At 47.1% G+C, this 25,331-nt stretch overlaps 1 long non-coding RNA gene across 2 annotated transcripts in view; it reads right to left on the minus strand.

The window, feature by feature from the left end:
• Nucleotides 1–9,000: 9,000 nt before the first annotated feature.
• The window catches only part of LOC116762326, a 51,542-nt gene continuing 35,211 nt past the window's right edge, over nt 9,001–25,331 (minus strand). Inside the window, exons 2-5 of one of the 2 annotated variants that reach the window (XR_004352242.1) lie at nt 12,901–12,983; nt 12,103–12,324; nt 11,835–11,889; nt 9,001–11,078 (exon numbers count right to left, since the gene is read on the minus strand). This is a non-coding gene — a long non-coding RNA (uncharacterized LOC116762326). Of the gene's footprint in view, nt 11,079–11,834; nt 11,890–12,102; nt 12,325–12,900; nt 13,420–25,331 lie in introns of those variants that run through there. The other variant, XR_004352241.1, reaches the window with a different exon arrangement.

Below are 25,331 nucleotides of genomic sequence, written 5' to 3' on the forward strand. Positions count from 1 at the left end.
ACCAATATGATGGTATTGCTTGTGTTAGAGTTGGGAGGAGGGGATTATGAGTGGTTTTTTTTATTTTCCCTATTTTAAACTTTTTCTTTTTTCTTTTTTTTTGGCCGCGTGGCACGGCTTGCAGATCTTAATTCCCCAGCCAGGGATCGAACCTGGACCACAGCAGCGAAAGCGCTGGGTCCTAACCACTGGACAGCCAGGGAATTCCCCTAAACTTTTTCTTAAACGATGCATTACCTTTGTACACTTAAAAAAACATTTCCATTTTGGAAAAGAAAAAAAACAAAAAGAAGACGTGTTTAATAAAACCAAAAAAAGTGTTTATTATATTAAATTGTTTTTAGAATATAATCACACAACTATGTAAAACAGATTTAAAATATTAAAAATTGTAGGGCTTCCCTGGTGGCGCAGTGGTTGAGAGTCGGCCTGCCGATGCAGGGGACATGGGTTCGTGCCCTGGTCCGGGAGGGTCCCACGTGCCGCGGAGCGGCTGGTCCCGTGGGCCATGGCTGCTGGGCCTGCGCGTCTGGAGCCCGTGCTCCGCAATGGGACCACAACAGTGAGAGGCCCACATACCGCAAAAAAAAAAAAAAAAAAAAATTAAAAATTGTAAGTAAATGACAAAAAAATCATTTCTGTTTTGAAAGTCACTGTTGGAAATGGTATTGAACTAGACAGAAAACTGACAGGATGTCATTTGGAGACCTCTGCTCAGATGCTAATTGTCTTCCTTAACGGGCAGGGGCAAGGAAGAGGTGCTGGGAAGGCTTCCTCCTCTGTGAGGGGAATAGAGGGACTGGAGTTAATTGGCCAGAGCAATGCTAAGGAGAACCTGTCCTCTCTACCCTGCTGGTTGCTGAGCTTGACATGGAGTGTTTTTTAGCATTTTGACCAGCTGCAATTTTGGCATTTTCTTCTACTTAAAACATCTCTATTAATATTGACATATTTAAACATCCCAGGAACCTTTGAAGCTCTTCTTTGGGAAAAGCTCTTCAGCTCTTATGGAGTCTCCTCATTCCACCTAGTCATTGGCCAAGGTTAGGGCTGGGGTCTCTGGGGGAATGAGGTAGGAGATAGGGGTTCTGGTGGGAGACAACCTAGGGGTTCTTATGGGTAGGAACAATCATGACAGCATCTTTTGGGGAGGAAAAAAGCACTGGATCCTGGAGGAAGCCAGGGTTGATGGAAGAAGGTCTGGAGCAGGGTAGGGTGGGGCAATGTCCCCTTTGGGCTATTCTGGAGTCTTAACAGCCCTCCATTTGAGACTGGTCTTGGTAGGTGACACAGTTGAGGCTGTCAATTCCAGTCAAAGAAGGGTGGTAGAAATCTGGAAATTTCAAGTTCCAAATCCCTTCCCCCTTTTTTTTTTTTTTTTTTTTTTTTGCCATGCCACTTGGCTCGCTGGATCTCAGATCCCCAACAGGGGATTAAACCTGGGCCAAGGCAGTGAAAGCCCAGAATCCTAACCACTAGGCCACCAGGGAACTCCCTGCCTGCATTTTCCAGCAATGTTTCCAAAGTCACCTAAATGTGTTGGTTTTGCTTTTTATGCATTGGTGTGGGAATTACCCCAGAGAATCCCTGGTATTCCAGAAAGCCAGATGACAGGGCTTGGGATAGCCTGTTGGGTACTCTCTGGGCTTCTCGTCACTTCAGGGGGGTCAGCCAGATCCCCTAGATAGTAAAATGTCAGCTTTAGAACATAGTCCCCAAGGACCCAGCTTGTGCCTACAGCAACCCCTCCCCCCTCCAGGCCTTTAGAGTCTTTAAATGCACTTTCACAGCACCCTGGAGGTGGCTGGGATATCGATCCACATTATCACTCCCATTTTACAGAGGAAGAAACTGAGGCCAGAAGAAGTCAAGGGATTAGAAACACAGTAATAGGTGCTAGAGCTCAAACCTGCCAACCCCTTTGGCCCCCACATTTAGTAGTCTTTTCGTTATACCCGCAGTCCAACAGTTCTCAAACTTTTCCATCTCAGAACCCATTTATACTCTTAAAAATTAGTGAAGACCCCAAAGAGCTTTTGTAAGCTCGTTGAGGGCAGGGATCAGCTTTCTCAGTTTTGTGTGCCCATCCCCTCCCCACAGAATTCACACACAGTAGGCGGTCAATTCTCATGACAGGACGAGAAAGAGAAGATGAAAGGAAAATGGAAGGAAAGACAACCCCAGGTCCAACCTGACTGTGGTGTTACCTACCCCACCATCACACCAGCTCGTCCTCTGGATGTCCCTGCCATAAACACTGCCCCTTCATGACTGTTCCACAGAGACCGACAGTTAGAGCCTGCAGGCCAGGAGGAGCTGCAGACATCAGCTGCGAATCATCAACATAGAACAGGCAACGTTCATGAGCACATACTGTATGCCAGGCACTGTTCTATCACTTTACGGGGATGGTTTATTTTTTCTTTTTCTTTTTGTAGTACGCGGGCCTCTCACTGCCGCGGCGGCCTCTCCCGTTGCGGAGCACAGGCTCCAGGCACGCAGGCTCAGCGGCCATGGCTCACGGGCCCAGCCGCTCCACGGCATGTGGGATCCTCCCGGACCGGGGCACGAACCCGTGTCCCCTGCATCGGCAGGCCGACTCTCAACCACTGAGCCACCAGGGAAGCCCTACGGGGATGGTATTTAACCCTATTTCTCAGCTGCTATTATTTTTACAGATGAGGGAAACAAAGGCACAGAGAAGTTAACCTGTCCACAGTTACAAAATGAGTAAATGGAGGATCCAGGGTCTGCTCCAGATTCTGCTGGCTTAACCACTCCTCAATGCTGCCTCTCATAGTGGGAAAGAGTAATCTGGAAGGGGCTGCCACAAGACAGGAGCACCTAATGGGAGATGATGAGGCCTCAGCGAGAAAAAACAGCCAAGGAAGCAGCCCCCAGACCACACTCACCCCTGCAATCACATATAAATATACCCAAGTCCATGGCGTGCAAGTAAATGTTTAACAACCAGCTCTCTGGAGTGGCAGGGATCGATTTGTAAGCATTTGCTCATTTCCATGGTGTAAACATTCTCCCACCATGGCTGATTTCAAGAGACCAGTAGTTTACCATCAGTTTACAAAATTCCTGAATATTTAACCATTGGCTCTTGTGAGCATGTATGGTCCAGCTCTGGCACACCACCGTACAAGCCAGCCCCGCAGCACTGATTTGGACCCTAGATACCCAGCAACACATAGCACGCTACCTGAACGACTGCCACGAGATGGACTATCAATGGCATTACACAGATGGCTACATAGCGGCTCAGAACACATAAATAATTTTCTCAGGGCCACAGAGCTAGAAAGAAACCGAGCAGGGACTCAGATTCAAGTCTCCAGACCCACACTGTCCAGGGCAGCAGCCATGAGCCACACGTGACTATTGAACACTTGACGTGGGGCTGGTCCAAACTGAGATATTGCTGTAAGTGTAAAATACACACCAGATTTTGAAGACTTCATAAGAGAAAAAAGACCATAAGATATCCCATTTATATATTTTTATATTGAATGTATGTTGAAATGATAATTTTGGATATGCTGGGTTAAATAAAATATATTTTGGAAATAGATTTTCTTTTCTTTTTTTCTAATGTAGCTACTAGAAAATTGAAAGTTAATATCTAACTCACATTCTATTTTTATTAACATGACTACACTCCTGGTCTAGAGCTCTGCCTGCAAAGCACCAGGCATTTCCCATATCCGGGGATACCCAAATCCCTATAGGTCCCTGTGTAAGCGAGCAAACGCACGCACACACACACACACACACACACACACACAACCCGCTTGTGCAGGACAACTTACACTCTGCCGCCCCCACCCCCAACACTCACCACTCGTCCCACAGAGCCACTCAGGGAAACAGGACCCGGGGCCACAAAGACACACAACCCCCAAGACCAGCCACAGAGCACCTGCCTGAGGACATCATCCGCCCCCCGCCCCCCACCACACTGGACTTAAGGGAAAACGCTGTTCTAGAACATCGGCTGGGGGTGCCTCCCACCCACTTATCAGCAGCTCACTGTCTGGCTGAGTGGCAGACATGTGGCAGATGGCACCTCTACCTGTAGCATCAGTCTCTTTGAGGGGGTTCTTCTGAGAGAAGGATGTTTGCCTTGGTGCTGAAACATTACTGCCTATGAATTTGAGCTGCAGGGCAGGCCCTTGAGTAATGAGAGCAATGGCTGAGGTGTCCAAGATGAAGGTGGCTTCTATTTGGACCCGGCTTTTCCCAAGCTATCTTCTTCCTGAATTTTCTGGCTTGAATTTTTCCTGATAGCGGGCGCCCAGGACAGAGGGTGTCATATCAGAAGCCCACCGCTGCCTGCTTCTCAGTGAATTTGCACACCCTTGTGCCTGTGTGTGAGGAAAGCAGGAAGATCAACACATTTTCTATGAGGCTCCTCTCTACCTCACCCACGAGCACACTTGTTCAGCACGCTGCTGGCTGTGCTCTGGCCTCACCACACTGGCTCACTAATTTTTAGGGCAATTTCCAAGTTTGCAGTCGTTGAGCCTCTCCAAAGGGTTTTGTTTTTCCTCCCTTAAGCAGAAAACAGCAGACCTCTGGCCCAGGTGACATTAATCCCACAATCACACGGAGGTAACTATCCAAAGGCAGACTTTAGATTCCATAAAAAGTCAGGGCCACAGCCCCCAGGCCAGCCCAGCAAGACTCGGCTTCCAGAGGTCTCCGCGGCCCCTGGCATCCATCACAACAACCAGTCAGGGCTTATAAAGGCTCATCATGAAAAGCAGGTAGGCTCTGGAGATGTAGCCTTCCTGCTCTTAATTGCTTAATTAGGTGGAATATAGCCTGCTGGATTCAAATCAGATGAGCTTCTGCATACACAGCTGACTACAGAAGGCTCAGGGCTGGGGGTGGGGGGGTGGGGCAAGGCAACATGGAAGATTCTAGAACCTGTCTTACCATGGGATGAGGCCTAGGTTAGAAGGGAGGTGAGGCTCTTGTCTCTCACTGCCATCAGTTAGTTTTGACACCTGGACACACAGATGTCCCTCTAGGCCTTGGTTCCTTCCTCAGTAAAGTAAGATGGTGGTGAGTCGGCCTCCCTCAGTCTCTGCAATATCAGGGCTGCAAGTAGCAGAAAACCGCAGTTCAAACCGGATTGTCATTTGTTATTTCACACAAAAGGCAGAAGAGAGTGCGCCTGAGGCAAGGTACAATCAGCAGCTCAATGCCATCTAAGACCCAGGTTCCTTCTCTGCAAGGTAGCTGTGGCCCCTCCAGGTGTACTTCCCAACTCCTGCGGTGAGAAGGCAAGAGGGTCTGTCTCGCCTCCTGGAGAGAAGGAAGCCTTTCCCAAAGGCTCCTCCCAGAGACCTCCCCTCACATCTCATTGGAGGAACTTCATCACATGCCCACTCCTGAGCCAATCAGTGGTAAGGAATATTGGACAACCTGGATTGGTTCTGTTAATAAGGTGGAAGGTGGGGAATGGATGGTAAATGGGCAACCTACAGTGTCTGCTGCAGATACCACTTACATTTAAATGGAAAACAGAACAGGTCTGGTCTTGTCCCCTTCCCACCTGACCCCCTCCTGCCTTCCTCCATTTCTCTTGTCTTCCTTTTCATTCCTTTTTTTTTTGGCTGCCCCACATGCAAGTTGCAGGATCTTAGTTCCCTGACAATGAACTGAACCCAGGCCATGGCAGTGAAAGTGTGAATTCCTAACCACTGGACTGCCAGGGAATTCCCTTTTTTATCCTTTTAATCTCTATTCCAGTTATAACTGGAGGGAATATAAACCAAATCAAACTGGATTAATACTTTAAAAAATATATATTGGCTCATATAACTGAAAAGTTCAAGAGGAGATTGACACAGCTTGATCCAGGGGTTTCAGTGGTATCATCAAGGAGGGCTGGACCTTTCCTCCTCTTCGTTGCCAGCTCTGTGCCAGCTTATTTCTCAGGCCAGCTCCTTCTCTCTGTCCCTTTGTTAGCTGATATTGCCTTTGGCAACTCAAAGCTTCCACAGTCCCCAGCTCAAGGCTCTGGAAGGACAATGTTCCAGTTAATAGGAACCATCATCCAGTTAATAGATATTGCTATATTAAAAAGTCACTCCAAAGCTTAGTGGTATAAAACAACTGTTTCTTATGCTTATGGAGTCTATGGACCAAGGATTCAGACAGGGCATGGCAGGGTTGGCTGTTCTCTGCTCCACTATGTCTGGGGTCTCAGCTGGTATCTTAGTGTGCTTGGATTACCATAACAAGATACCATAGATTGGGTAACTTAAACAACAGAAATTTATTTTCCTACAGTCTGGAGGCTGCAAGTCCAAAATCAGGGTACTGGCACAGTCAGGTTCTGGTCCAGGTTTCTTCCTGGTTTGCAGACAGCTGCCTTCTATGTGATCAGAAGGTCTTTTCTTAGCACGTGCTTGCGACAGCTCTCTGGTGTCTCTTCTTGTGAGGGCACTAGTCCCATCATGAGGCCACCACCTTCATGACCTCATCTGACACTAATGACCTCCCAAAGGCCCCATCTCCAAATACCATCACATTAGGGATTAGGGCTTCAACATATGAATTTGGGGGGATAACATTCAATCCATAACAGCTGGTGAGACTCAAATGGCTGGGAGCTGGTATCATCTAAGTGCTTTTTCACTCCATGTCTAGCACAAGGGGTGGGATGACTCAAATGACTAAGGGCTCATATTCCCTCCCCTCCCCTCCCCTCCCCTCCCCTTCCCTCCTTCCTCTCCTCTCCTCTATTCTACTGTCTGGTAGTTCAAGGCTGTAAGAGCAAGTGTTTCAACAAACAAGACAGAAGTCACATGTCAACTAGTGTTACTTACATCGTATTCTGTGCTCCAAGCAGTTAAGATCCTGCCCAAATTCAAGGGGAAAGTCATGGGCTACAATTCTAAGGCAGGAGTATCACAGAATTTGTGGCCATGACTTAAAACCACCACAAGGGTTCCCTCTCTCTCCCAGAGAGCTTATGATCCCAGGAGAGGTGACTGATTGGTCCTGCTGGTGTCCCAGGGCCACCTCTGGTCCAATCACCATCAGCACATGGATATGGTGTCTGTCCTAAGTGGCCAGTCTTGGGTATAAGCTCCAATTTGTGCCATTTGATGGACATGTGACCTTGGAGGGAGAGGGCTTAGCTGACGAGTACTTGTAGGCCAGCAGGAACCTTTGAGTTCATGGCTAGAGTCTACTATCCTTAAAATGATGAAATGTATAGGTTCTTTTCCACCATTTCACATTGGTAAAAATCGAGAAAGAAGGATAGCTAAAGGCAAGTAACAAATAACATTAAAAGTGTGCCCAGGCAGGCCCCTGCTGAGGCCCTGGTTCCACCTCTGCTACCCTTCCCTGCCTTTCTGCTCGTTTGCACCTGAGCCAGCCTTCAAGGTACAGCTACAGCTAACCCACTTCTGATACCACCCCTGATCGACACAGACTATGGAAGTTTCCTCCTTCCCCGAGTGAATGCACTACACATCATCGTCCATCCCTGGTCTCTGCCTTTATCTTCTCCATCCCGTCTCTCCCAGAGCCCACCTGCAAACTTGGCATCTCCACCCTCGGCAAGGATTCTCCCCCGAAACAGGAGGAGTTTAAGGAATTCCCGGGATTCTGTATTAAGTTACTTTGGTTGCCAGTCCAGCTCTGATAACTGGGTTCCTAACTTGTGCCCCACAATAATGACATCCAACATTTCCAAGCTCTGTCTACGTGCTTTACGTGTGTGTTCCCATTTCATAGTAAAAACAATTCTAGCACTGTTTTCCCATTTTACAGAGGCAGCAGAAGCACAGAGAAGGTAAGTAACCTGCGCCCCTTCAAAGGAGAGAACATAGATTCTACCTCTTGACGTGGAGGTGGCAAACTTTGGAAGGCCGTGTGGCATCCACTTTTAGAAAATACGATCTACCACACCATGCTCTCCTTCTTAAAAATTGCTTTTTATTTTCAAATAATTGTGAAGATTTGCAAAGATGGTACAGAAAATTCTGTGTGCTCTTCCCCTAGGTCCCTCTGTTGTTAACATCTTACATAACCATGAGTCATTTATCATGGCACATACAGTCACTAGGTCTCCATGGCTTCCTCTGATCTGGGCAGCTTCTCTCTCTTTCATTATCTTTCACAACAATGTTACTTTGGCAGAGGACTGGCTCAGGCATACACTCTCATTTTGATAAACACACAAATCTCACATCCTGCTTTAATGATGTATAAAATTTAAAAAGTAAAATTTCACAACCACAAAGTCGCTATCATATTGCATGCTTTCTCCACTATATATGACCATATAGAGATTGTGATTTTGTCACCCTAGGGATGTGGACCCTCTTTCTTATATGGAAAACTATTCGTTGGCTGATCTGAGCCTCGCTTTCCACATTTGATAATAAATGAGGGGGTGGGGTGGGCTAGAGGATCTCCAAGCTCTGCCCAGCTCTAAAAGTTGATCCCACAAAATCAATTACGTGAACTTAAAATAGATTTTTCAATCCTCAATTCTTAGTCAAATTTCTACATTGATTTTAAGGTAATTAAAGAATATTAAATAAGTTTCTTATAAAGCCTGAGACCTAAATTTTCCCTGTCTCTGGGCGTTCTTCTCACTCTCCCTTCACCCCACCAGACTCAAGGCTCGGGGAGGGCAGGGTGGACCTCAGGATTCATCATGCCCCAGCACTCAGCTGAGCAGCCAGCCTCAGTCAGCACTCAGGACATTCGATGGATGAATGAAATCACTTGCAGATGGACGGCCCCATTTGCCTCCTTGTTGCTCTGTTTCTGTTACGAGTTCACTAACTTCTATAACACGTACATTTTTTTTTTTTTTTCCTCCCAAATTACACATTCAAGTCCTCCAGGGCGGCAGCCTGGGGTACTATTCCCTTTATCCCTCCCATACTGTGCCCACTGTATCTACCTCGGAGGGTAGTCGATGAATATTGTGGGCATCAGCACAACCGGGTCTGGGCGCATCTGAGTGAAAGAATTTTTCATTCAACAAATATTTACTGGACACCTAATATATGACAGGGCTTTTCTAGGTACTAAGGAATATTCTCTTGGGGATAGGATGGCCAATCCCTTGGATAAGATGACATTTGAGCAGGGCTCTGAAAACTTCCCACCCACTGATGGCTAAATGTATCGGAAAGATAAAATGAGGTATAAATCATACTAAGGCAAAGTGTCTGCATTAAAAAATCAACAACAGAATACTTTATTCCTGATGAAATACAGGATAGGTTTTGCTTCATTTTGCTGCAAGGTCTTGGGTTATTTTGTTTTGTTTTTCACTCAAGTGGCCCATCAGGAAGAAAAGTCTGGGGGCAATGACAGCCTAGAAATGCAATAAAGGTAGAATGGGGTGTTTGGGTTTAGATTCCATCTACTTTAGAGCAAGACAATTAGGCCCAGCATTTGGAGGTGGGGCTTGGAGGCTCACTGTAGTGCCAACTTTGATTTGAGTAGCTCACCCTGCCCTGCCCTCCTTGAAACTGAAGGATGCCATTTGGAAGTCACTGGACAGTAAGAGACGCCCCAGTTCTTCTAGAAACCTTACCCTCTTCCAGTTCTACACCCCCTGGTCAAATCACCTGTCAACGACACCCTGAAACTGCTGACCCTCCCTTGGTTTCCGGGCACGTAGGGACACCATACTTCTGAATTCTCCATCCTGGAGAGACTCTCATTTCTCTTGTCTCTCTCTTTTAAAGAAAGAAACCCATTTCCTTTCAAATGGGATCCAACAGTTTAAGAAGAAAAAATCTATTGAACTTTGTTTTTTCCTCTGGTCTCTTGGTAAGGCGGATTTGGGTTTTGATTCTGTCAAAACGAGAAATTTGCCTTGTTCTGTAAAATCAGAGATTGGAAGCGTTTCTCTTTTCTTTTTCTTTCTTTCCTTTTTTAAGCCCTCAGGGGCACGGACTGACAAAGGAGCTGCATCTGACTCTGGACACCTCAAACACAGCCAGCGGTGCTCCATCGCCCAGGAGCCCATCCTTGGGTGCTGGGTTTCAGCGCCATATCGTACCGCAAATGCCAGGAGGCGCCACTCACATCCTCATCCATGATGGGGCAACGTTGTGCCTGACAGATAAGAGGAAGCTCCCTCTTGATGAGGCACTGCCACTCCAAAGGCCTAGGTTGTTTAATGGAAGGAACCAGCAGAGATCCTGCCTCTAAACTGCCTTGTGACCTTGAGCAGGTCACTGAGCATCTCCGACCTGTGTCTCAACTGTAAAATATGAGGATTTAACAGGTGAGTTTTTTGTGACATAGTGGTCCTTTTTCGACTGATGCTGACACAGCAAAAGGCCACTATGCTCAGAGTCCCGTATTAACCAAACTCAGTTGACCCTGAGTCAACTGAGGGTAAAACAAAGTATTTCTCCCCAAGTCCAAGAAGCACGAAGCTTTTCTTTTTCCTGTTTTGTTGTTTTTTTTTTTGGCGGGGGGGAGGGTGGCAGTACCTACAAAAATGACATTTTGCAGTTTAAATAGAAAGAATGAGGAAATGAAAGAGAGTCCTGGAGGCAGGTCGGGGTGAAAGATACATTTTCAAACATAGCAAAGGTGACCGATGGTTGCTTTGCAAAGGTGACCTTTGTCAAAGGTGACAGTTGTTTGCTTGCTGGTATCTTCTTGGGGAACCCCATCTTGCCCTCTGGAGATGCTCTGGTGGGACAGGCAGTCAAGGTTCCCTGCCTACTGAGACATGGGGCCAGCAAGCGTCCCAGGCTAGTCCAGTAACTCTGCTTCCCAGGAAGATGGATAGTGGACCCAGTGCCAAGCCCAGGGGTCCAGCGGGAAGGGCTCCACTCAGGGCACTGCTGCCCTGAAGAGGCTCTCCATTCCTTCCTGCTGTCTACATGCTCCTGTCTTCCCGAGACCCAGATGTTCAACTTTGTCTTCAATTTGGTGTCACCCCATGCCCTTCCACTAAATTCCAACTTTCATCTAAGCTAGTCAGAGTCAGATTCTGTTGCCTGCAACCAGGAACTCTCGATCTAATGGACATTTTATTTCTCCTCTCCTTCTTCCAAACTTTTCTGAAAACACAAAGAAGGAAGGAAGGGAGGGAGGGAGGGAGACATCAGTGTTTTTAAAATGTGTTATAGCCACAGAGCCCTTTTTCTCTAATTAGATCTAATGTGGACTCTACCTAAGACAGATAAAAGCAGAGCTCCTTGTCCTCCTCCTACCTGTTCTGATTCAGCTTCCCCAGATCTGCTTCCTCAGAATCCAGAAATCTCAGCCACCATTTCCTCTGTTAGTACCTACCTGTGAGAAGTTAAGGTTCCTTGGGGAGAGGGGCCAAGGAGAGAGAGGTAGTAACAGCAGCATTCCTGGAACACCACCTGTGCTCTAGGCACAGCCGGGAGCTTCATACATGCTGTTCTAGTTACTATTACTATAACAAGCCTGTACAGTGGGTTCTGTTCTGTTATTATCATTTGCAGAGGAAACTCAGGAGATCCAGCAATTGGCTGGAAGGCACATAGATACAAGTGACAGAGCTGAGATGTGAACCCCGGTCTCTTGTGACCTAACACAGGCAGATGGTCCCCCACTTGGCACTGTTATGGGGTATACAGTATGCCTCTCTCACACCTGCATGTCCATACCACCAGCAGTTCCTGCCCCCAGAGCCTTTGCCTTACTCAAACGCTTCTATCAATGGAAGTGTCAAATAAAATTCAATAAAGTATTGAACAATGACTATATGAAAGGAGTACAGTTTAAAGGTTAAGAATACAGGCTCTGGCATCAGATGGGCCTGGGTGAATCCCAACTTTACTGCTCACCGGCTCTGTGATGTTGAGCAAGCCACAGGACCTCTCTGTGCCTCATTTTCCTCACCTGGAAAATAGGAGATAATAATATTTCCTATTGTGATAAGCAGAATAATGGCCCCAAAGAGGTCCATATACTAATTCCCTAATCCCTGGAACCTGTGAATATGTTACATTATTTGGGAAAAGAGAAGTAAGGTTGCTAATCACCTGGACTTTAAAATAAAGAGATTATTTTGGATTATCTGGGTGAGGCCAGTGTAATCACAAGGATTCTTACATGTGAAAGAGGGAGGCAGGAGAGTCAATGTCACAGTAATGAGATGTGAGAAAGACTTGCTGGCTTTGAAGATGGAAGGGGACCAAGGAGTGTAGACAGCTTCTAGAAGCTGGAAACGAGAATGATTTCTCCCCAGAGCCTCCAGCAAGGAATGCAGCTCCGCTGACATCAATCCTTGATTTAAGCCCAGTGAGACTCATCTCAGGCTTCTGACCTATGGAACTATAAGAAAATAAATGTATTATTTTAAGACATTAAATTTATGGTAATTTGTTACGGCAGCAAGAGAAAACTAATACACGCCACTGAGAGGGTTGTGAGGATTATTGGCGATGCTACTGGATATGCAGGAACACAGGGAAGCTGTGTTTCCTCATTGGTTGGTGTGCAGAGCTGGGAACTACTGAGAGTGGTGGTGAGCTGTGCCCTGTTTCTTCTGACCATCCCTGTCCACCCGCCCACCCCTGCACCTTCATGCCTTAATTATGTTGGAATGTTTCTTTATAATCACACACCCGATGACTCCCTTCGTCACGCTGAATTCTAAATTGCACTTGAAGTAGCTTGTACAATGTGTGTCTTCTGATTAGCTTCTTTCTAAGCTCCAAAATGAGGGTTATCAGAGTGGAGGACAGACCTTACTGTGTACCCTGGGATGGAGGAGAGGGCAGGGGATCTCTCCATTGCAATTTTCTAATAAGACTTGAAGAGCTTTTAAACAGCCGGCTCGCCTCACTCTGCAGGCCTGTGGTCATCCTCCCTCCCATCCCCTCCAGAAATGCAAGCTCTCAGACTTACCCTTCCAGGTTCCGACGCAGCTGCCTTTAGTCCCTCCTTCACCGTGGTCTCTCCTCCTCTGAGATTGTAGTTTGTTCTGGAGACTAGGAAAGTGATTATAACCCAGCTGTCAGTCATAACCAGCCAACCCCCCTGAGATCTAGATCAGCTTGACTCAAACTCCCCCACTGTGTGGACTATGGAGCCCAAAGCCTCCTCAAAAATTTTCTGAGGATTTTCAGATGGGGTCTGGCTCTCCTGTGGTCACGTCTTCCAGTGAAAGATTTATAAGAAAGCTAATGAAGCTTAAATTCCAGGGCTGTTCCCTTGTGGGAGGCCCTAGCAAAGTGTTCACGTGGTCATATGTTTTGGTAAAATTTGCAAAAGGTTGTATATTTTTATATTATTTTTCTTTAAGGGCAATCTCACCAAACTGTATGAGCTTCAGATTCCATGAACTTTGGATCTGCCCCTGCACCTAGCTCCCTGTCTGTATGCCACAGTGCATTCACCCTCACACAAGACTCAGCCCTTTGTTTTCCTCCAAAGGTGTCAAGGTATTCCTGAATGTGGTAGACCTCTCTACCTTGTGGTGTGTGTGTGTGTGTGTGTGTGTGTGTGTGTGTGTGTGTGTGTTGCGGTGGGGATGGGAAGAAAGGGATTACAACTACACTGGCCACTAGGCGTCCTCATTCTTAGAAGTTTCCTTGGGCCACCAGCATGGACCACCTGTTTCTGCTACTTTTACTTACCCCCTAGGGACCCACCTCTGGGTAGCTCTGGCCTTCTCTCTGCCTCATTTCTTTTTCCTTCTTCCTCTCAGGAGCACAGCAAATTCCTCTTACTCTCTCATCTTTAAGCATTACTTTTGACTTTTCACCTTGTAACCTCCCTGCTTTGCCCTCAAAGTTGATCATGGTATCTTCCAGGCTGGCTTCCTAAGAGGGCTTAGGGTACCTACAGTTAACAGAGTATACTTTTTACATCACAACATGGTTATCACAGAAAGTATTGGGCTTTTCTTTTCTAGGGCTGGGGGTGAGCATACCCAAGGTCTGGGGGATAACACAGTCAACAGGGTGGAGGGGAACCTGCAAGCAGTAGGTGATTGGGAAAAGGGGGAGGTGGCCAAGAGCTTTGGCTGAAAAACAAGGTGTGTTGAGATGCTGGTGCTAGGCCCATTTTTTTCCCAACCCATTGGAAAGCCTCAGGACTTACAGCCAGCTGAATAACACTAAGGAGAAGGGACCATTCCCTCCTGCGTGCCCAGCTGGACCCTAACAGCTGGTCATGGTGGCTCCTATAATGTTTTATTTTATGTTTTTGTTTATGCATTTGTCTCTGCCTCCGTGGTCCTAAATCCTTGATGCCAAGAAAATATGTTAGTTTTTCTGTTCCTCCCCATTTAGCATAGGACCTGGCATATTTCTTGAAAATTTCTTACTTATGAAATAGTGATAATATTAGCAGTTATCCCATAGAGTAATTATATAGATTGAATGAGGTAATCATCTAAAGTTCTTAGCATAAAGTTTGGCACAGAGTAAATACTCAAAAAGTATTCCTTGTTAATATCATTGAATGAATGATTGGATGAACGAATGAATGAGGTGCTTTGGTTTAATTCATCAGCACAAGCTTTTACATAGGCTTGGAGTTCCTTTTTCATCTTTTTTCTTGCTATATTGAACTAAATAAATGGCATGATAAAAGAAAAGAAAGATAATAAAGTGGAAATCACAACTGTTTAATTATATCTAGAAATACAAATTTTTCCTTTTAAATTTCTAGGGTACTGACAGTAATCGAATGCAGTGCCCCTATCAGCTGGAGGAATGTATGCACTGTCAGTGAAGGTTGCCTTCTTTCTTTCAGAAGAATTACAGTCCGCCTTCCACACCTGCAGATTCAACCAACCAGCGGTAGCAGATTTATTTTATTTTATTTTATCTAAAAAATTTTGGCCACACTGCACGGCATGCAGGATCCTAATTCCCTGACCGGGGATTGAACCCTTGCCCCCTGCAGCGGAAGAGGGGAGTCCCAACCACTGGACCAACCAGGGAAGTCCCCTAGAAAATATATATTTTTTTTTTTTTTTTTTTTTTTTTTTGCGATACGCGGGCCTCTCACTGCTGTGGCCTCTCCCGTTGTGGAGCACAGGCTCCGGACGCGCAGGCTCAGCGGCCATGGCTCACGGGCCCAGCCGCTGCCGCGGCATGTGGGATCTTCCCGGACCGGGACACGAACCCATGTCCCCTGCATCGGCAGGCGGACTCCCAACCACTGCGCCACCAGGGAAGCCCGAAAATATATTTTTTAAAAGATTCCACAAAGTTCCAAAGAGCATAACTTGCATTTGATGTGCACTGGCAACTATTTACATAGCATTTACATTGTATTTATAACTGTTTACATAGCATTTACATTGTATTAGGTATTATAAGTGATCTAGAGATGATTTAAAGGAGTGGGAGTGCGAACCCTTACAATTTAAGATCCTTTCCCAAAAATCCCTACCAGAGGAGAAAGGGGAAAAAAAGGGCAAAAATGGACAGAAACACCATGAAGCAGCCACAGAGAGAAGGCGAAGGAGACAGGGACCTAAAGAGGGTGTATCTCAGTGAAGTGTGGAGGCCCTCCTGCAGGTCTGCGCTCCCATCTCCCTCTCTCTGGATAGGTGGAGTGAATTGAGAGCTTTGTGACCCAGCCTTGGCCCCATGGAGCAGCTAGAAAGGACTGATGGGAATTGCCAACCAATGTGCCTGGGTGTTGGGGGGGAAAGCAGATTGTAGTGTGCTTTTCAGATGCAGACCGCCTCCAAAATGTAGCATCAGAATGAGTGCATGTTATCAGAAAAGCCGCCTACACAGCTCAGGAAATTAAAGAGATTTCCAGGCTGACGATTTTTGATAAGCATTGATCTTTGACTTTATAAGCAGTAGCAAATTCTGCTCAGATCAAAAGGTCAGCTGGTCGCCTGTGGAAACCTAGATTTTAGTTGAGGAAAAAGAGGAATAAAAAAAAGTCTTAATTAAAAAAAATTTTCACACTAAGAAGGCAACATGTTTAGTCCCAGTTTACAACAAATTCCTTTTGGTTCCAAAGCATCCTAATTATCTAGAATTTATGAGGACTTTAAGACCCATCTACACCATCCCAATTATCCAGATGTGTCTGCCCTGAAAAGGGTTACATAGTAGTAGCCTATCTGCTAGTATAGACTCTGCCTGGAAAATGACTTATGTTTCCATTATATCAAAATTATATAGGCCACTTTGGAAAATACTGGATCACATACGTTAACACTAGAGCTAGAAATGACTTCCTGGGGCTTAGGTCTATTCCTCTGCCTTCTGAAAGCTCTCTGACATCTGAAGCCAGTGATTTTTTAAGTCTGTTTTGGAAAGTCCCCAGGAGTCAAGATTTCAGTCTCTGGATTTTAGTACCTAATCACTATTCCTACCAGAATATTCTTTCCCGAGAACTTGATTTTCTCCAGTGGTAACTTCAGCACAGGTTCAGGGAAAGCAGTAATGAACGATCAACGCTGTGTTTAAGCACACATTTCCCCCAGGTTTGAGGCATCTCTGGTGTGTTTGTTATTCTCCCTCTGCCTCTCCCTTCTTCTGTTCTTGGCCCTGCCCTGTGTACCCCAAGGCTGATCCTGAGGACGGCAGCACCAGGGGTTCCCTCGCCTTCTGGATTCTGGCGGGGTTGGCCAATGCGAGACCTTCCTCGGGGAGGAGAGCCGGGGAGGTTCTGCCCTGTTGGCCCTGCTCCTGCCCTGACCGTGGCCCCATGACCACTGCTCCCTCGGGGCAGTCCTTCCTTCATGCTCCAGCCCTCGGGCCTCCAGGAATACCTTTCCTCCTCCTTTTTAGGTCCGGTGGTAACAACAGCCCCCATTGCGGCTGGTCTCTGGGTTTCCTTAACCTGCCCAAACTCTGTAATAACAGTCCCAGCATTGAAGTCTCTTGAACCTCAAGGGCTAGATTCTGTTCCAGCTGGGACCCCACTGAGGAACCGGGTGACAAGATGTCTTGAGCCTTTTGGCAGCACAGGGTCACCCTCCCATTTATCCCATTTCCTCCCTGAATTACTGCAAAGGGTCTGGGTTTCCCCAACTGTTCTGAGGCTAGTGGGACCTCTGTGTCACCAACAAATCATGCTGTGACCACCATGGAAGGTGCTGGAGTGGAAGCTCGGGGTGGTAATAAGTAGAATCGACTCTGCAGTCTAGTGCCAGAGGGGAGCCAGCAGAGCCAAGGGTGCCACCTTCCCAGTCTTTCTACTGAGGGTGAAGGACGTTTGCTCTGCAGGGTGGAGGGTGCAGAGACAGCCTCCGACCATAACCCCAGGCCCCGCCTGTGGTGCCCCAACTCCTTTCACACTGGCCTCTGTGCAGACCCCCTCTTGGAGCCCAGCTCACCCTCTCCCGGCCTGCACAGCCCTCCTGCTCAGGCTCTCTCAGAACATAAAGCACGAAACGAGATTAAATGCCTCAGGAGCAGCCAATGGCCTGGGTCTAAGAAACAACACCTGTGACATGGGACAAGCCCCTTCTGTCTCTGGCCCTCAGACTCTCCACCTGTAAAGAGAAGTCCTGCCCACCTTCCAGGGGTCATCAAAGACCCTAATAATATGCACACGAGCACTTTGAAAATGGTTTCCATATAAAGTCAACTTCATCAAACTTCTTTTTCCCCTAACACTCACATCCAAGACATCAGGAAACCCCATCAGCTTGTCTTTGAAAGTGTACCTAGAATCCAGCCCCTAGACCCCCATCAGCCTCCAAACTGGTTTTCCTGCATCCACGTTTGCCCCAGCCCCCAAGTCTGTTCACCACTCAGCAGGCAGAGTGATTCTTTAACACAGAAGTAAAAAAACAAGTCAAGATCCTCCAAAGGTTCTCCAGCTGACCTGGGCACAGCACAAAGCCATGTGAAGTCATCTGCAAGGTCCTACGACCTAACCCCTGCCCCGACCTCGGCACCTGACTCTCTCCCTGGTCCACTGCCATGGTCCACTCCTCTGTCTTCCTGCGGGCCTGGCTTGCCATGCACGCTCCCACCCCGGGGCCTTCGCTCTTGCTTGCTGATCCCTCTGCCTGCAGCCCACGCTGGGCTCCCACCACTCGTTCAGTTTTCTGCTTTACTTTCTCCATAGCACCTCCTTCCCTCCCTAGAAAGTGCTATCTGCCTACTCCTGGCTCCCTGCACTGGAATGTTAGTCACTACTGTGTCCCCAAGGCAGTGCCTGGAACATAGGGGATACTCAGCAAACATGAAAGTATGAATGAATGGGATTCGATTTTCTTCCCCCAGCCTTGGCAGAAGTCTCTTTGTCCAGAATCAGGGCCTGCTGTGTGTTTGGACTGCTACCTGTGTGGTGGGAGTGTGAGTACACGGCTCCTGTAAGCTCCTGATGAAAGTGGGGGATGGTGGTGATAAAAGCCCACAGGAAGGTTCAATTTTTTAATGGGCACGGAAGAATTAGACTTGGAATTTCAGCGTCTTAAAAACAAAAGAAGAAGCTGGGACTGAAATATGCTTAGTGCTAATATTATTCTACAAACATTATTCTGCAAGCATCATTCTAGAAACGTAATGTCTTTATAATTTCCTACCTCCTGTAACAATACAACAGCTGTGATGCAACAGTTCCTTACTGCATCCCCCCACTCCAGCACACACACAAATGGTGAGGATGAAATGGCAAGTGGGAGACAGAGGGGAAGGAGAGCAGGATGGGGGACCTTCTGGAGGGGCCCCCAGGCTTTCATAGCTCAGACAGGTGTGCCAGGAGTTGAGACAGGGAGGAAGCCACTGGCTAGTGGGGAGTTCTGTGCAGGAGGGAGGAAGGTGGATCTGGGCCTTGGAGACGGGAGTGGTGTACGCCTGGTAGGAGGGCATACTTTTGTCATAAGCAAAAGTGAGAGGTGGGACGGGGTGGGGTGCAGATGACCTCCGCCAGAACAGGGGGTGTGTGGGGAGGTAAGGAGGCTGGTTGAGACAGGTGAGAAAGAGCTTCCCTGATGGATAGGAGTCTGCCTTCAGCCTCGGCGTCCTGAGCCTCACCCCCTCTTCATCCAGCGTGTGGATGGAGCCCTGGGTGTGGGGCAGATGCTGGTCTAGTTGCTGTGGATACAGGAGTGAGCAGGCAACCGTGCCGCCCCTCCCAGCTCTCCTTGGAGTCCTCGGCGGGGTTGGAGTGTGGACTGGAACCTGGACACCTGGGCTCTGAGACGGATAAAGACAGAACCTACCCGCCACTTCTCTGGTTCCCTGACCCAGTAACACTTTGCCTAAATAAACTGACACCAAATGAGCCCAAAGGCTTTAAATTGTTAGTTTATTTCTAGGCCAAAGTGAGCTTCAAGTGTCACACAAATGGATGCAGTCACACAAGACCAAGCGAGCAGTTTGTGATTAGATGCCTCTGGGTTTGAATCCAAACTCTTGTCACTCAGTAGCAGCATCGCCCCAATGTGGCCCCGGTGTGGCACTGGCTTCCCCAAGGCTCATTTCCTTGTCCACACAAGAGAAATCCTAGAACCTGCCTCATGCTGTGTGGTTTCTGTGCGATAGTGCACAGAAAAGTCTCGACTCAGTGCCTGCCCGGAGGACATGCCTGGGGGCTGCAGTCAGGACTCTCTAGCAGGAAAATACGGCCTGTCCATGCTTCCCAGACACTGACACTTCTTTGACAAGAGGGGCACAGCCCAGTCACCAGCCTGGAGGGGGACAGGTTCAATTTTCATGAGACATGGGTTAATGACAAGGACCTAGTTTTCTGCAGGCATAAGCACACCTATAGACGCCTTACCCTGGCCTGCTGCTTTCACTATTCAAAGCATCTCCCATTTCCTCTCATCCACACAGTAGGACAGATGAAAGAGGGAGAACACAGGAGTGGCAGCCCAGCTTGTCACTAGGTTGCAAGCTCTGAGGACGAGTGGTCCTGGCCAAGGCTGGCAGTGTGGCGTCGGCTGCCCTGAGCATCCTTGTCACTCAAAGCTCAGGCTTCCAAGAGTCTAGCCTGTAGGAGACCAGGCCGTGGCCAGGAACGTCGTCCTCCTCTTGTCCTCCTGGGGCTGGAATTGGTCCCTAATTCTTTCCTGGGCTCATCCTCCCCCCATAAGTACCTTCCTGGGGACAGGGCAGACGGCACAGAGGCTCCTCTCTCTCTGGTCCCTCCTGCTATTTGGACACCATGGCAACAAATGCACTTCCTGGACACACGGCTCTTTCACCACCTGATTCCAAGCAGCATTACTGCCCCGGTCCTGGCCAGGTCAACCCTACGAGGATCCACAACTGTTTAGAGCAATCCCCCTCTTTCAGGTGCTGAAAGCTGGGCTGCTGGCCACTTTCAGGGTCACCGCAAACTGCAGGTCCTGCTCTCGCTGTTGCCTGAAGGACACCCCCTGGAGGTCTTTCCATGAATTCCCTGGCTGTGCCATGCTTTAAGGAAACGGTGTTTGTCTCCTTATGACCTTTTGACACTCTTGAGAACAGGACCCTGTGTTTGTTAAATTTGCAGCCACAGCACCTTACACACGGTAGGTGCTCAGAAAACGTTTGCACAGCATGCCTTGGTGCCAGGCCTACACAAGCTGTGACAAGAAGGACCAGAGGCCTACCAAGGTCAACAGCTCATTTGCTGGGGAGCCAGCACTGGAAACCAGAGCACGGCACGGTGGCAGCTAAGAGCACAGGTTTGTGGCCAGGCTGCCAGGGTTTGAATCCTAACTCTACTGTGTATTAACTAATGACCTTGGGCAAGTTGTTTTAACACCTCCTCACCTCAATTTCCTCATCTGTAGAGTGGTGGAGATAAAAGTAGCTTTCATAAAAGTAGCTTTCTTTCTAGTACCTGAGAGGATTAAGTGAGGTATTATCAGTAGAGTACGGAGTGTGGAAAATTGGTCCCAGCGCACAGCTAATGCTCTATATGTGTTGACTGGCAGTATTTAATAATTTGGATGGTATGCTAAAGTAAAAGAAAAAAAATTAAAAAACAGAGTATTTTGTGTGAGCTACTACTCTATGTATGCATCAAAACAGATGGAAATAGATACCCAAAAATGCCAACCAGAGTTATCTGTGGCTGGTGGGACTGTGCGTGACTTTTGGTTTCTTTTACATATTTTTCTATAATTTCCAACTTTTCTATAGTGAACTTATATGAAGTGACTTTTGTTAAAAAACCACCTGGGACCTCTAATGACTACCTCCCCCACCTCTTCCTGAATATGATTTTGGATTCTAAGGAGACACTCCTGCTGTTTCCAATTGCTTGGGAATAGAAGGAAATCTGCTGAGACATTTCAGCTGGAGTAGTGGAGGCTACGTTTCCGCAGTACTCTGCTTGTACACCCACTAGGAAATGAGATATCTTGTGTTTTGAGTGAATCTCTCCCATTAATCACGGGGATACTCCAGGTCTATCGGGCAGAGTGACTGGTATAATTAGGGCCTCTGTCTGCAAGGCTAATGCCAGCAGTCAAGAGCAGTGTGCATGAAGCAAGCCTGAGTCTCCCCGGAGCTTGTGGCAATATGACTGCTTCCCTGAGCCATGGAAGCCAAAGGTGAGAAGGTCTGGGTGGTCCCGAGATTTCAGGTGGAGACAGAAGTGTTATGATAGCTATTGAGAGGATCTCCCCAGGCTCTCCCATGTGTGAGTAAATGTGGGGTCGGCCAGAATATCAGAAAAGGATTTCCACAGTCCAAGAATTTCCTTAAGGACAGATGACTCAAGTCTGACACGTGATTTTTTCCAGCCAGGCTCTGTGTCTTTTTTGCAAGTGAAAGCAGTCTGTACCCATCAGAACGTTATGACGAGTTCAGAACTGCATCCACACACTTCACTCCAACATGTGCAAATTCTAGAGCCCAAAGAAATGGATGGAAAGATGACCAATAAAATACGTCCGTTCCCAGCCACTGGGTCACCTGCCCCGGCTGTTCCCTGCCCTCTTTAGTAGCTGTGGGTTCCTTGTTGGTCTTTGGGCAATGCCAAGAAGGTAGGAACTGATCTGGTCTGGGAATCATAGAAAAGGGCATTCTCCTCCCTTATGGTGTCCACAGTGTTAGGAGGACATGACTTCAGTACAGCTCAGAGAAGAAAACTTTTACAGTGGTTCATACAAGTTATGTCCCTGCCTATAGATAATCACATAAAACCAAAACACCAAACCCTTCCCCATTCAGCCCTCTCCCATCACCATAACACCCTCATCCCCTAATAAAAAGGGCATTTATCAAGACAGACAGAATGAGCAGCTTGATGGTTCTCACTGAGAGTTTTCTCAACCCTCCAATCTGCCTGTGGTTTCTGACATTTTGAGATGTACACGCATCGGTTAGCCCCATAACAGTCCCCACTGGATCCTGCTACAAGAAATGACCCTTAAATCCTTCCTTGTCCTTCCCTCCCCCATCACCCAACCTCAAAATAGGACAAGCATCAAAGAAAACTACCTGAATCGTGTGAATCAAACAGGAGAGAGATGGAGGCTTGGAAGGAAATCTACCCTATTGCATCCTGATTCCAAAAAAGAAAAGAAAAAGCCTGAAAAAAGGAGAAAATGCAGGAACTCTGAGCAGACGGTGCCCCTAGCTCTGGGACAAGGAGAAACAGGATATTCAAAGAAGGGATTAGCCATCCTAAGTGCTAACCGAAGAGCAGTGGCTACTGTCCCTGGGAGGTGACAGTGAAGCATCCAACAGTGACCCTGGGCCATTACTGGTCAGGCACCTGGCAGTCAGAAGGGGAAACAGAGCAAGGAGGGTGTGACAAACTCTCTTTCAGTGCCTCCCACCAATAACAACCTTCAGGGTTTTGCTGCAGCAATTCTGCTTCTTGGGTCTTGCAGAACTTCAGCTGTGGCCAAATCAAACTCAGAACCACACCAGGAAGGCAATTTTGGAAAACAGAGTTCCCAGTGTAAACAAGTTGACAATAGAACAATCCAGCAAAGGTTGCCAACCCAAGGGAGGTGAAACCCACTGAGGATGTCAGCTCTGCGAGAGGAATTCAGGCTGTTGGAAAACGGAAAAGTGCGTCACCTGGACATTAGAGAGAGACCTGCGGACCAAGGCAGGCTTGAAGCCCACCCCCCCTGCAGCTGCGTTTCTAGTATAGCTTGCCCTGATTTCCACACGGGAATCTTCTCCACTTTTAAGTCTATCCAATATTTAGCAGCATTAGGAATGTGTGTCAATCAGAGTTCAGTACAGGAAATAGAGCAGAAAAGGATTTAATCCAGGGAATTGAGCACTTACAAAAGTTGTTGGAAGGGCTGGAGAAGTGGAGCCAGGGACCACCACTGCAGCACAGCCTTCAAGGTCCAGCCTCAAAGCCAAGATCCAGAGCCAGGACCTGCTGTGACTGTCTCTGGCCACAAGCTGTGATGGCAGTGGGCGGAGAGTTGGCCCCTGAAACTGCTCATGCCCCCGGCCTCCAGCTTGCCTGCCAGCAGCCTCTGCCTTGCTCTACCTTCCGGTGTTAGTCAGCTCGGGCTGGTAACAGAGTATCACGAACTGGGTGGCCTAAAACCAGAAATTTATTCTCTCATAGCTCTGGAGGCTAGACATCTGAGATCAAGGTGTGGGCGGGGCCATGCCCCCTCTAAAGCTCTAGGTACAATCCTTCCTTGCCTCTTCCTAGCCCCTGGTGGTGGCCGTGTTCCTTGGCTTAAAGCTGCATCACTCCCATCTCCGCCTCTGTCGTCGCATGGAGTTCTCCGTGTGTCTCTGTCTTCACGTGGCATTTTCTTCTTCTTACAAGGACACCAGTCATATTGGATAGCGACACACCCTAATGACCTCATCTTAACTTGATTATGTCTGCAAAGACTCCATTTCCAAATAAGGTCATATTCACAGGCACCGGAGGTTAGGACTTTAACATATCTTTTCGGGGGAACACAATTTAACCTGTAACATTTCCTAACCTTGCATCTCATTGGCACAACCTCATTCACATCCAGAAGTCTAGGAAATGCAGTGTTAGCCTTCCAACTGGTCAAATAGAGTGAGGGCGAATAAAGGGGGAAAGCCCACCCATGTGGCCAGCACAGGGGCCACCGTGCAAGCACCGCTGTATTCTGGATGAACAGATGAGGTAATCCTGATACACAGAATGAGAGGCAGTGCAGAAGGGTGGTTAGTAGCACTGGATCCAATGTTTGAACCTGGCCCAGCTTCTGCTGGCTAATGAGATCTCGGGCAGGTTAGTTACTTCTCCTCTGTAACCTTTAGCTTCCACACCTATAAGTGGGGATAATAACAGCCACCATTTCTCAGGGTTTACCTTAGTATCAGATGAGATTATGGACTCCAAGTTCCAAGGACCAGGCACACAGTAAGCCATCTACAATGGTAACCATTATTAAATTATCAAACTTACTAGATTTATTCTGTGTCCCACCATGGGAGAGAATTGAATGAAGCACAGACACATGGACGAACTGTATGTAAGGGTTCCCCCTGGCATGGTTAGGACTTTATGTAAAAATCAGAAACTCCAAGAATTTGAGCCAAGGCATAAATTTCCTGATGTAAGGATTTTCTTACTCAGAGCAATGACCCATCAGAGTATCAAGAAGCTAAGGGATGTATCTCTGGAATAGATTTCTCCAAGTTCTGTTGGTGATTATTTAACTTTAGTTGACATAAGAAGAGAAAAGCAGGTGTCAGCTAAAGTGTGGGTGTTTTCTTACACAAGCATTGTTACATGTTTATGTTCCTGAAAAAAGGAAGTAAAAGTCATATTAACCATGTTTAGGGTTCAGAGGACAAATGCTTGTTCAGTTTTAAAAGGTGCAATGGATTAAAATAACTTTTCGGTGGTCAACATGACTTGGATGGAGGCACATTCTGTATTTTACTATTATTAAATCTGTCTCTCTAAGTGAGATAAAGCAGTTGAGACAGAAATCAGACTTCCGTGCCTCAGACTGGGTCATAGGGAACATTTAGCTATTAAAAATTTGGCATTTTACATAAAAAAATGAAATAATGCCATTTGCAGCAACATGGATGGACCTAGAGATTATCATACTAAGTGAAGTCAGAAAGAGAAGGACAAATACCATATGATATCACTTATATGTGGAATCTAAAATATGACACAGATGAACTTACCTACAAAACAGACTCACAGACATAGAGAACAGACTTGTGGTTGCCAAGGAAGGGGGAGTGGGGGAGGGATGGATTGGGAGTTTGGGGTTAGCAGATGCAAACTATTATGTATAGAATGGATAAACAACAGGGTCCTACTGTACAGCACAGGGAACTATATTCAATATCCTGTGATAAACCATAATGGAAAAGAATATGAAAAAGATGTATGTATATGTATAGCTGAATCACTTTGCTGTGCAGCAGAAATTAACACATTGTAAATCAACTATACTCGAATAAAATAAATTTTTAAAA

Source organism: Phocoena sinus, chromosome 11 (genome assembly GCF_008692025.1).
Source record: "Phocoena sinus isolate mPhoSin1 chromosome 11, mPhoSin1.pri, whole genome shotgun sequence".
Taxonomy (NCBI): domain Eukaryota; kingdom Metazoa; phylum Chordata; class Mammalia; order Artiodactyla; family Phocoenidae; genus Phocoena; species Phocoena sinus.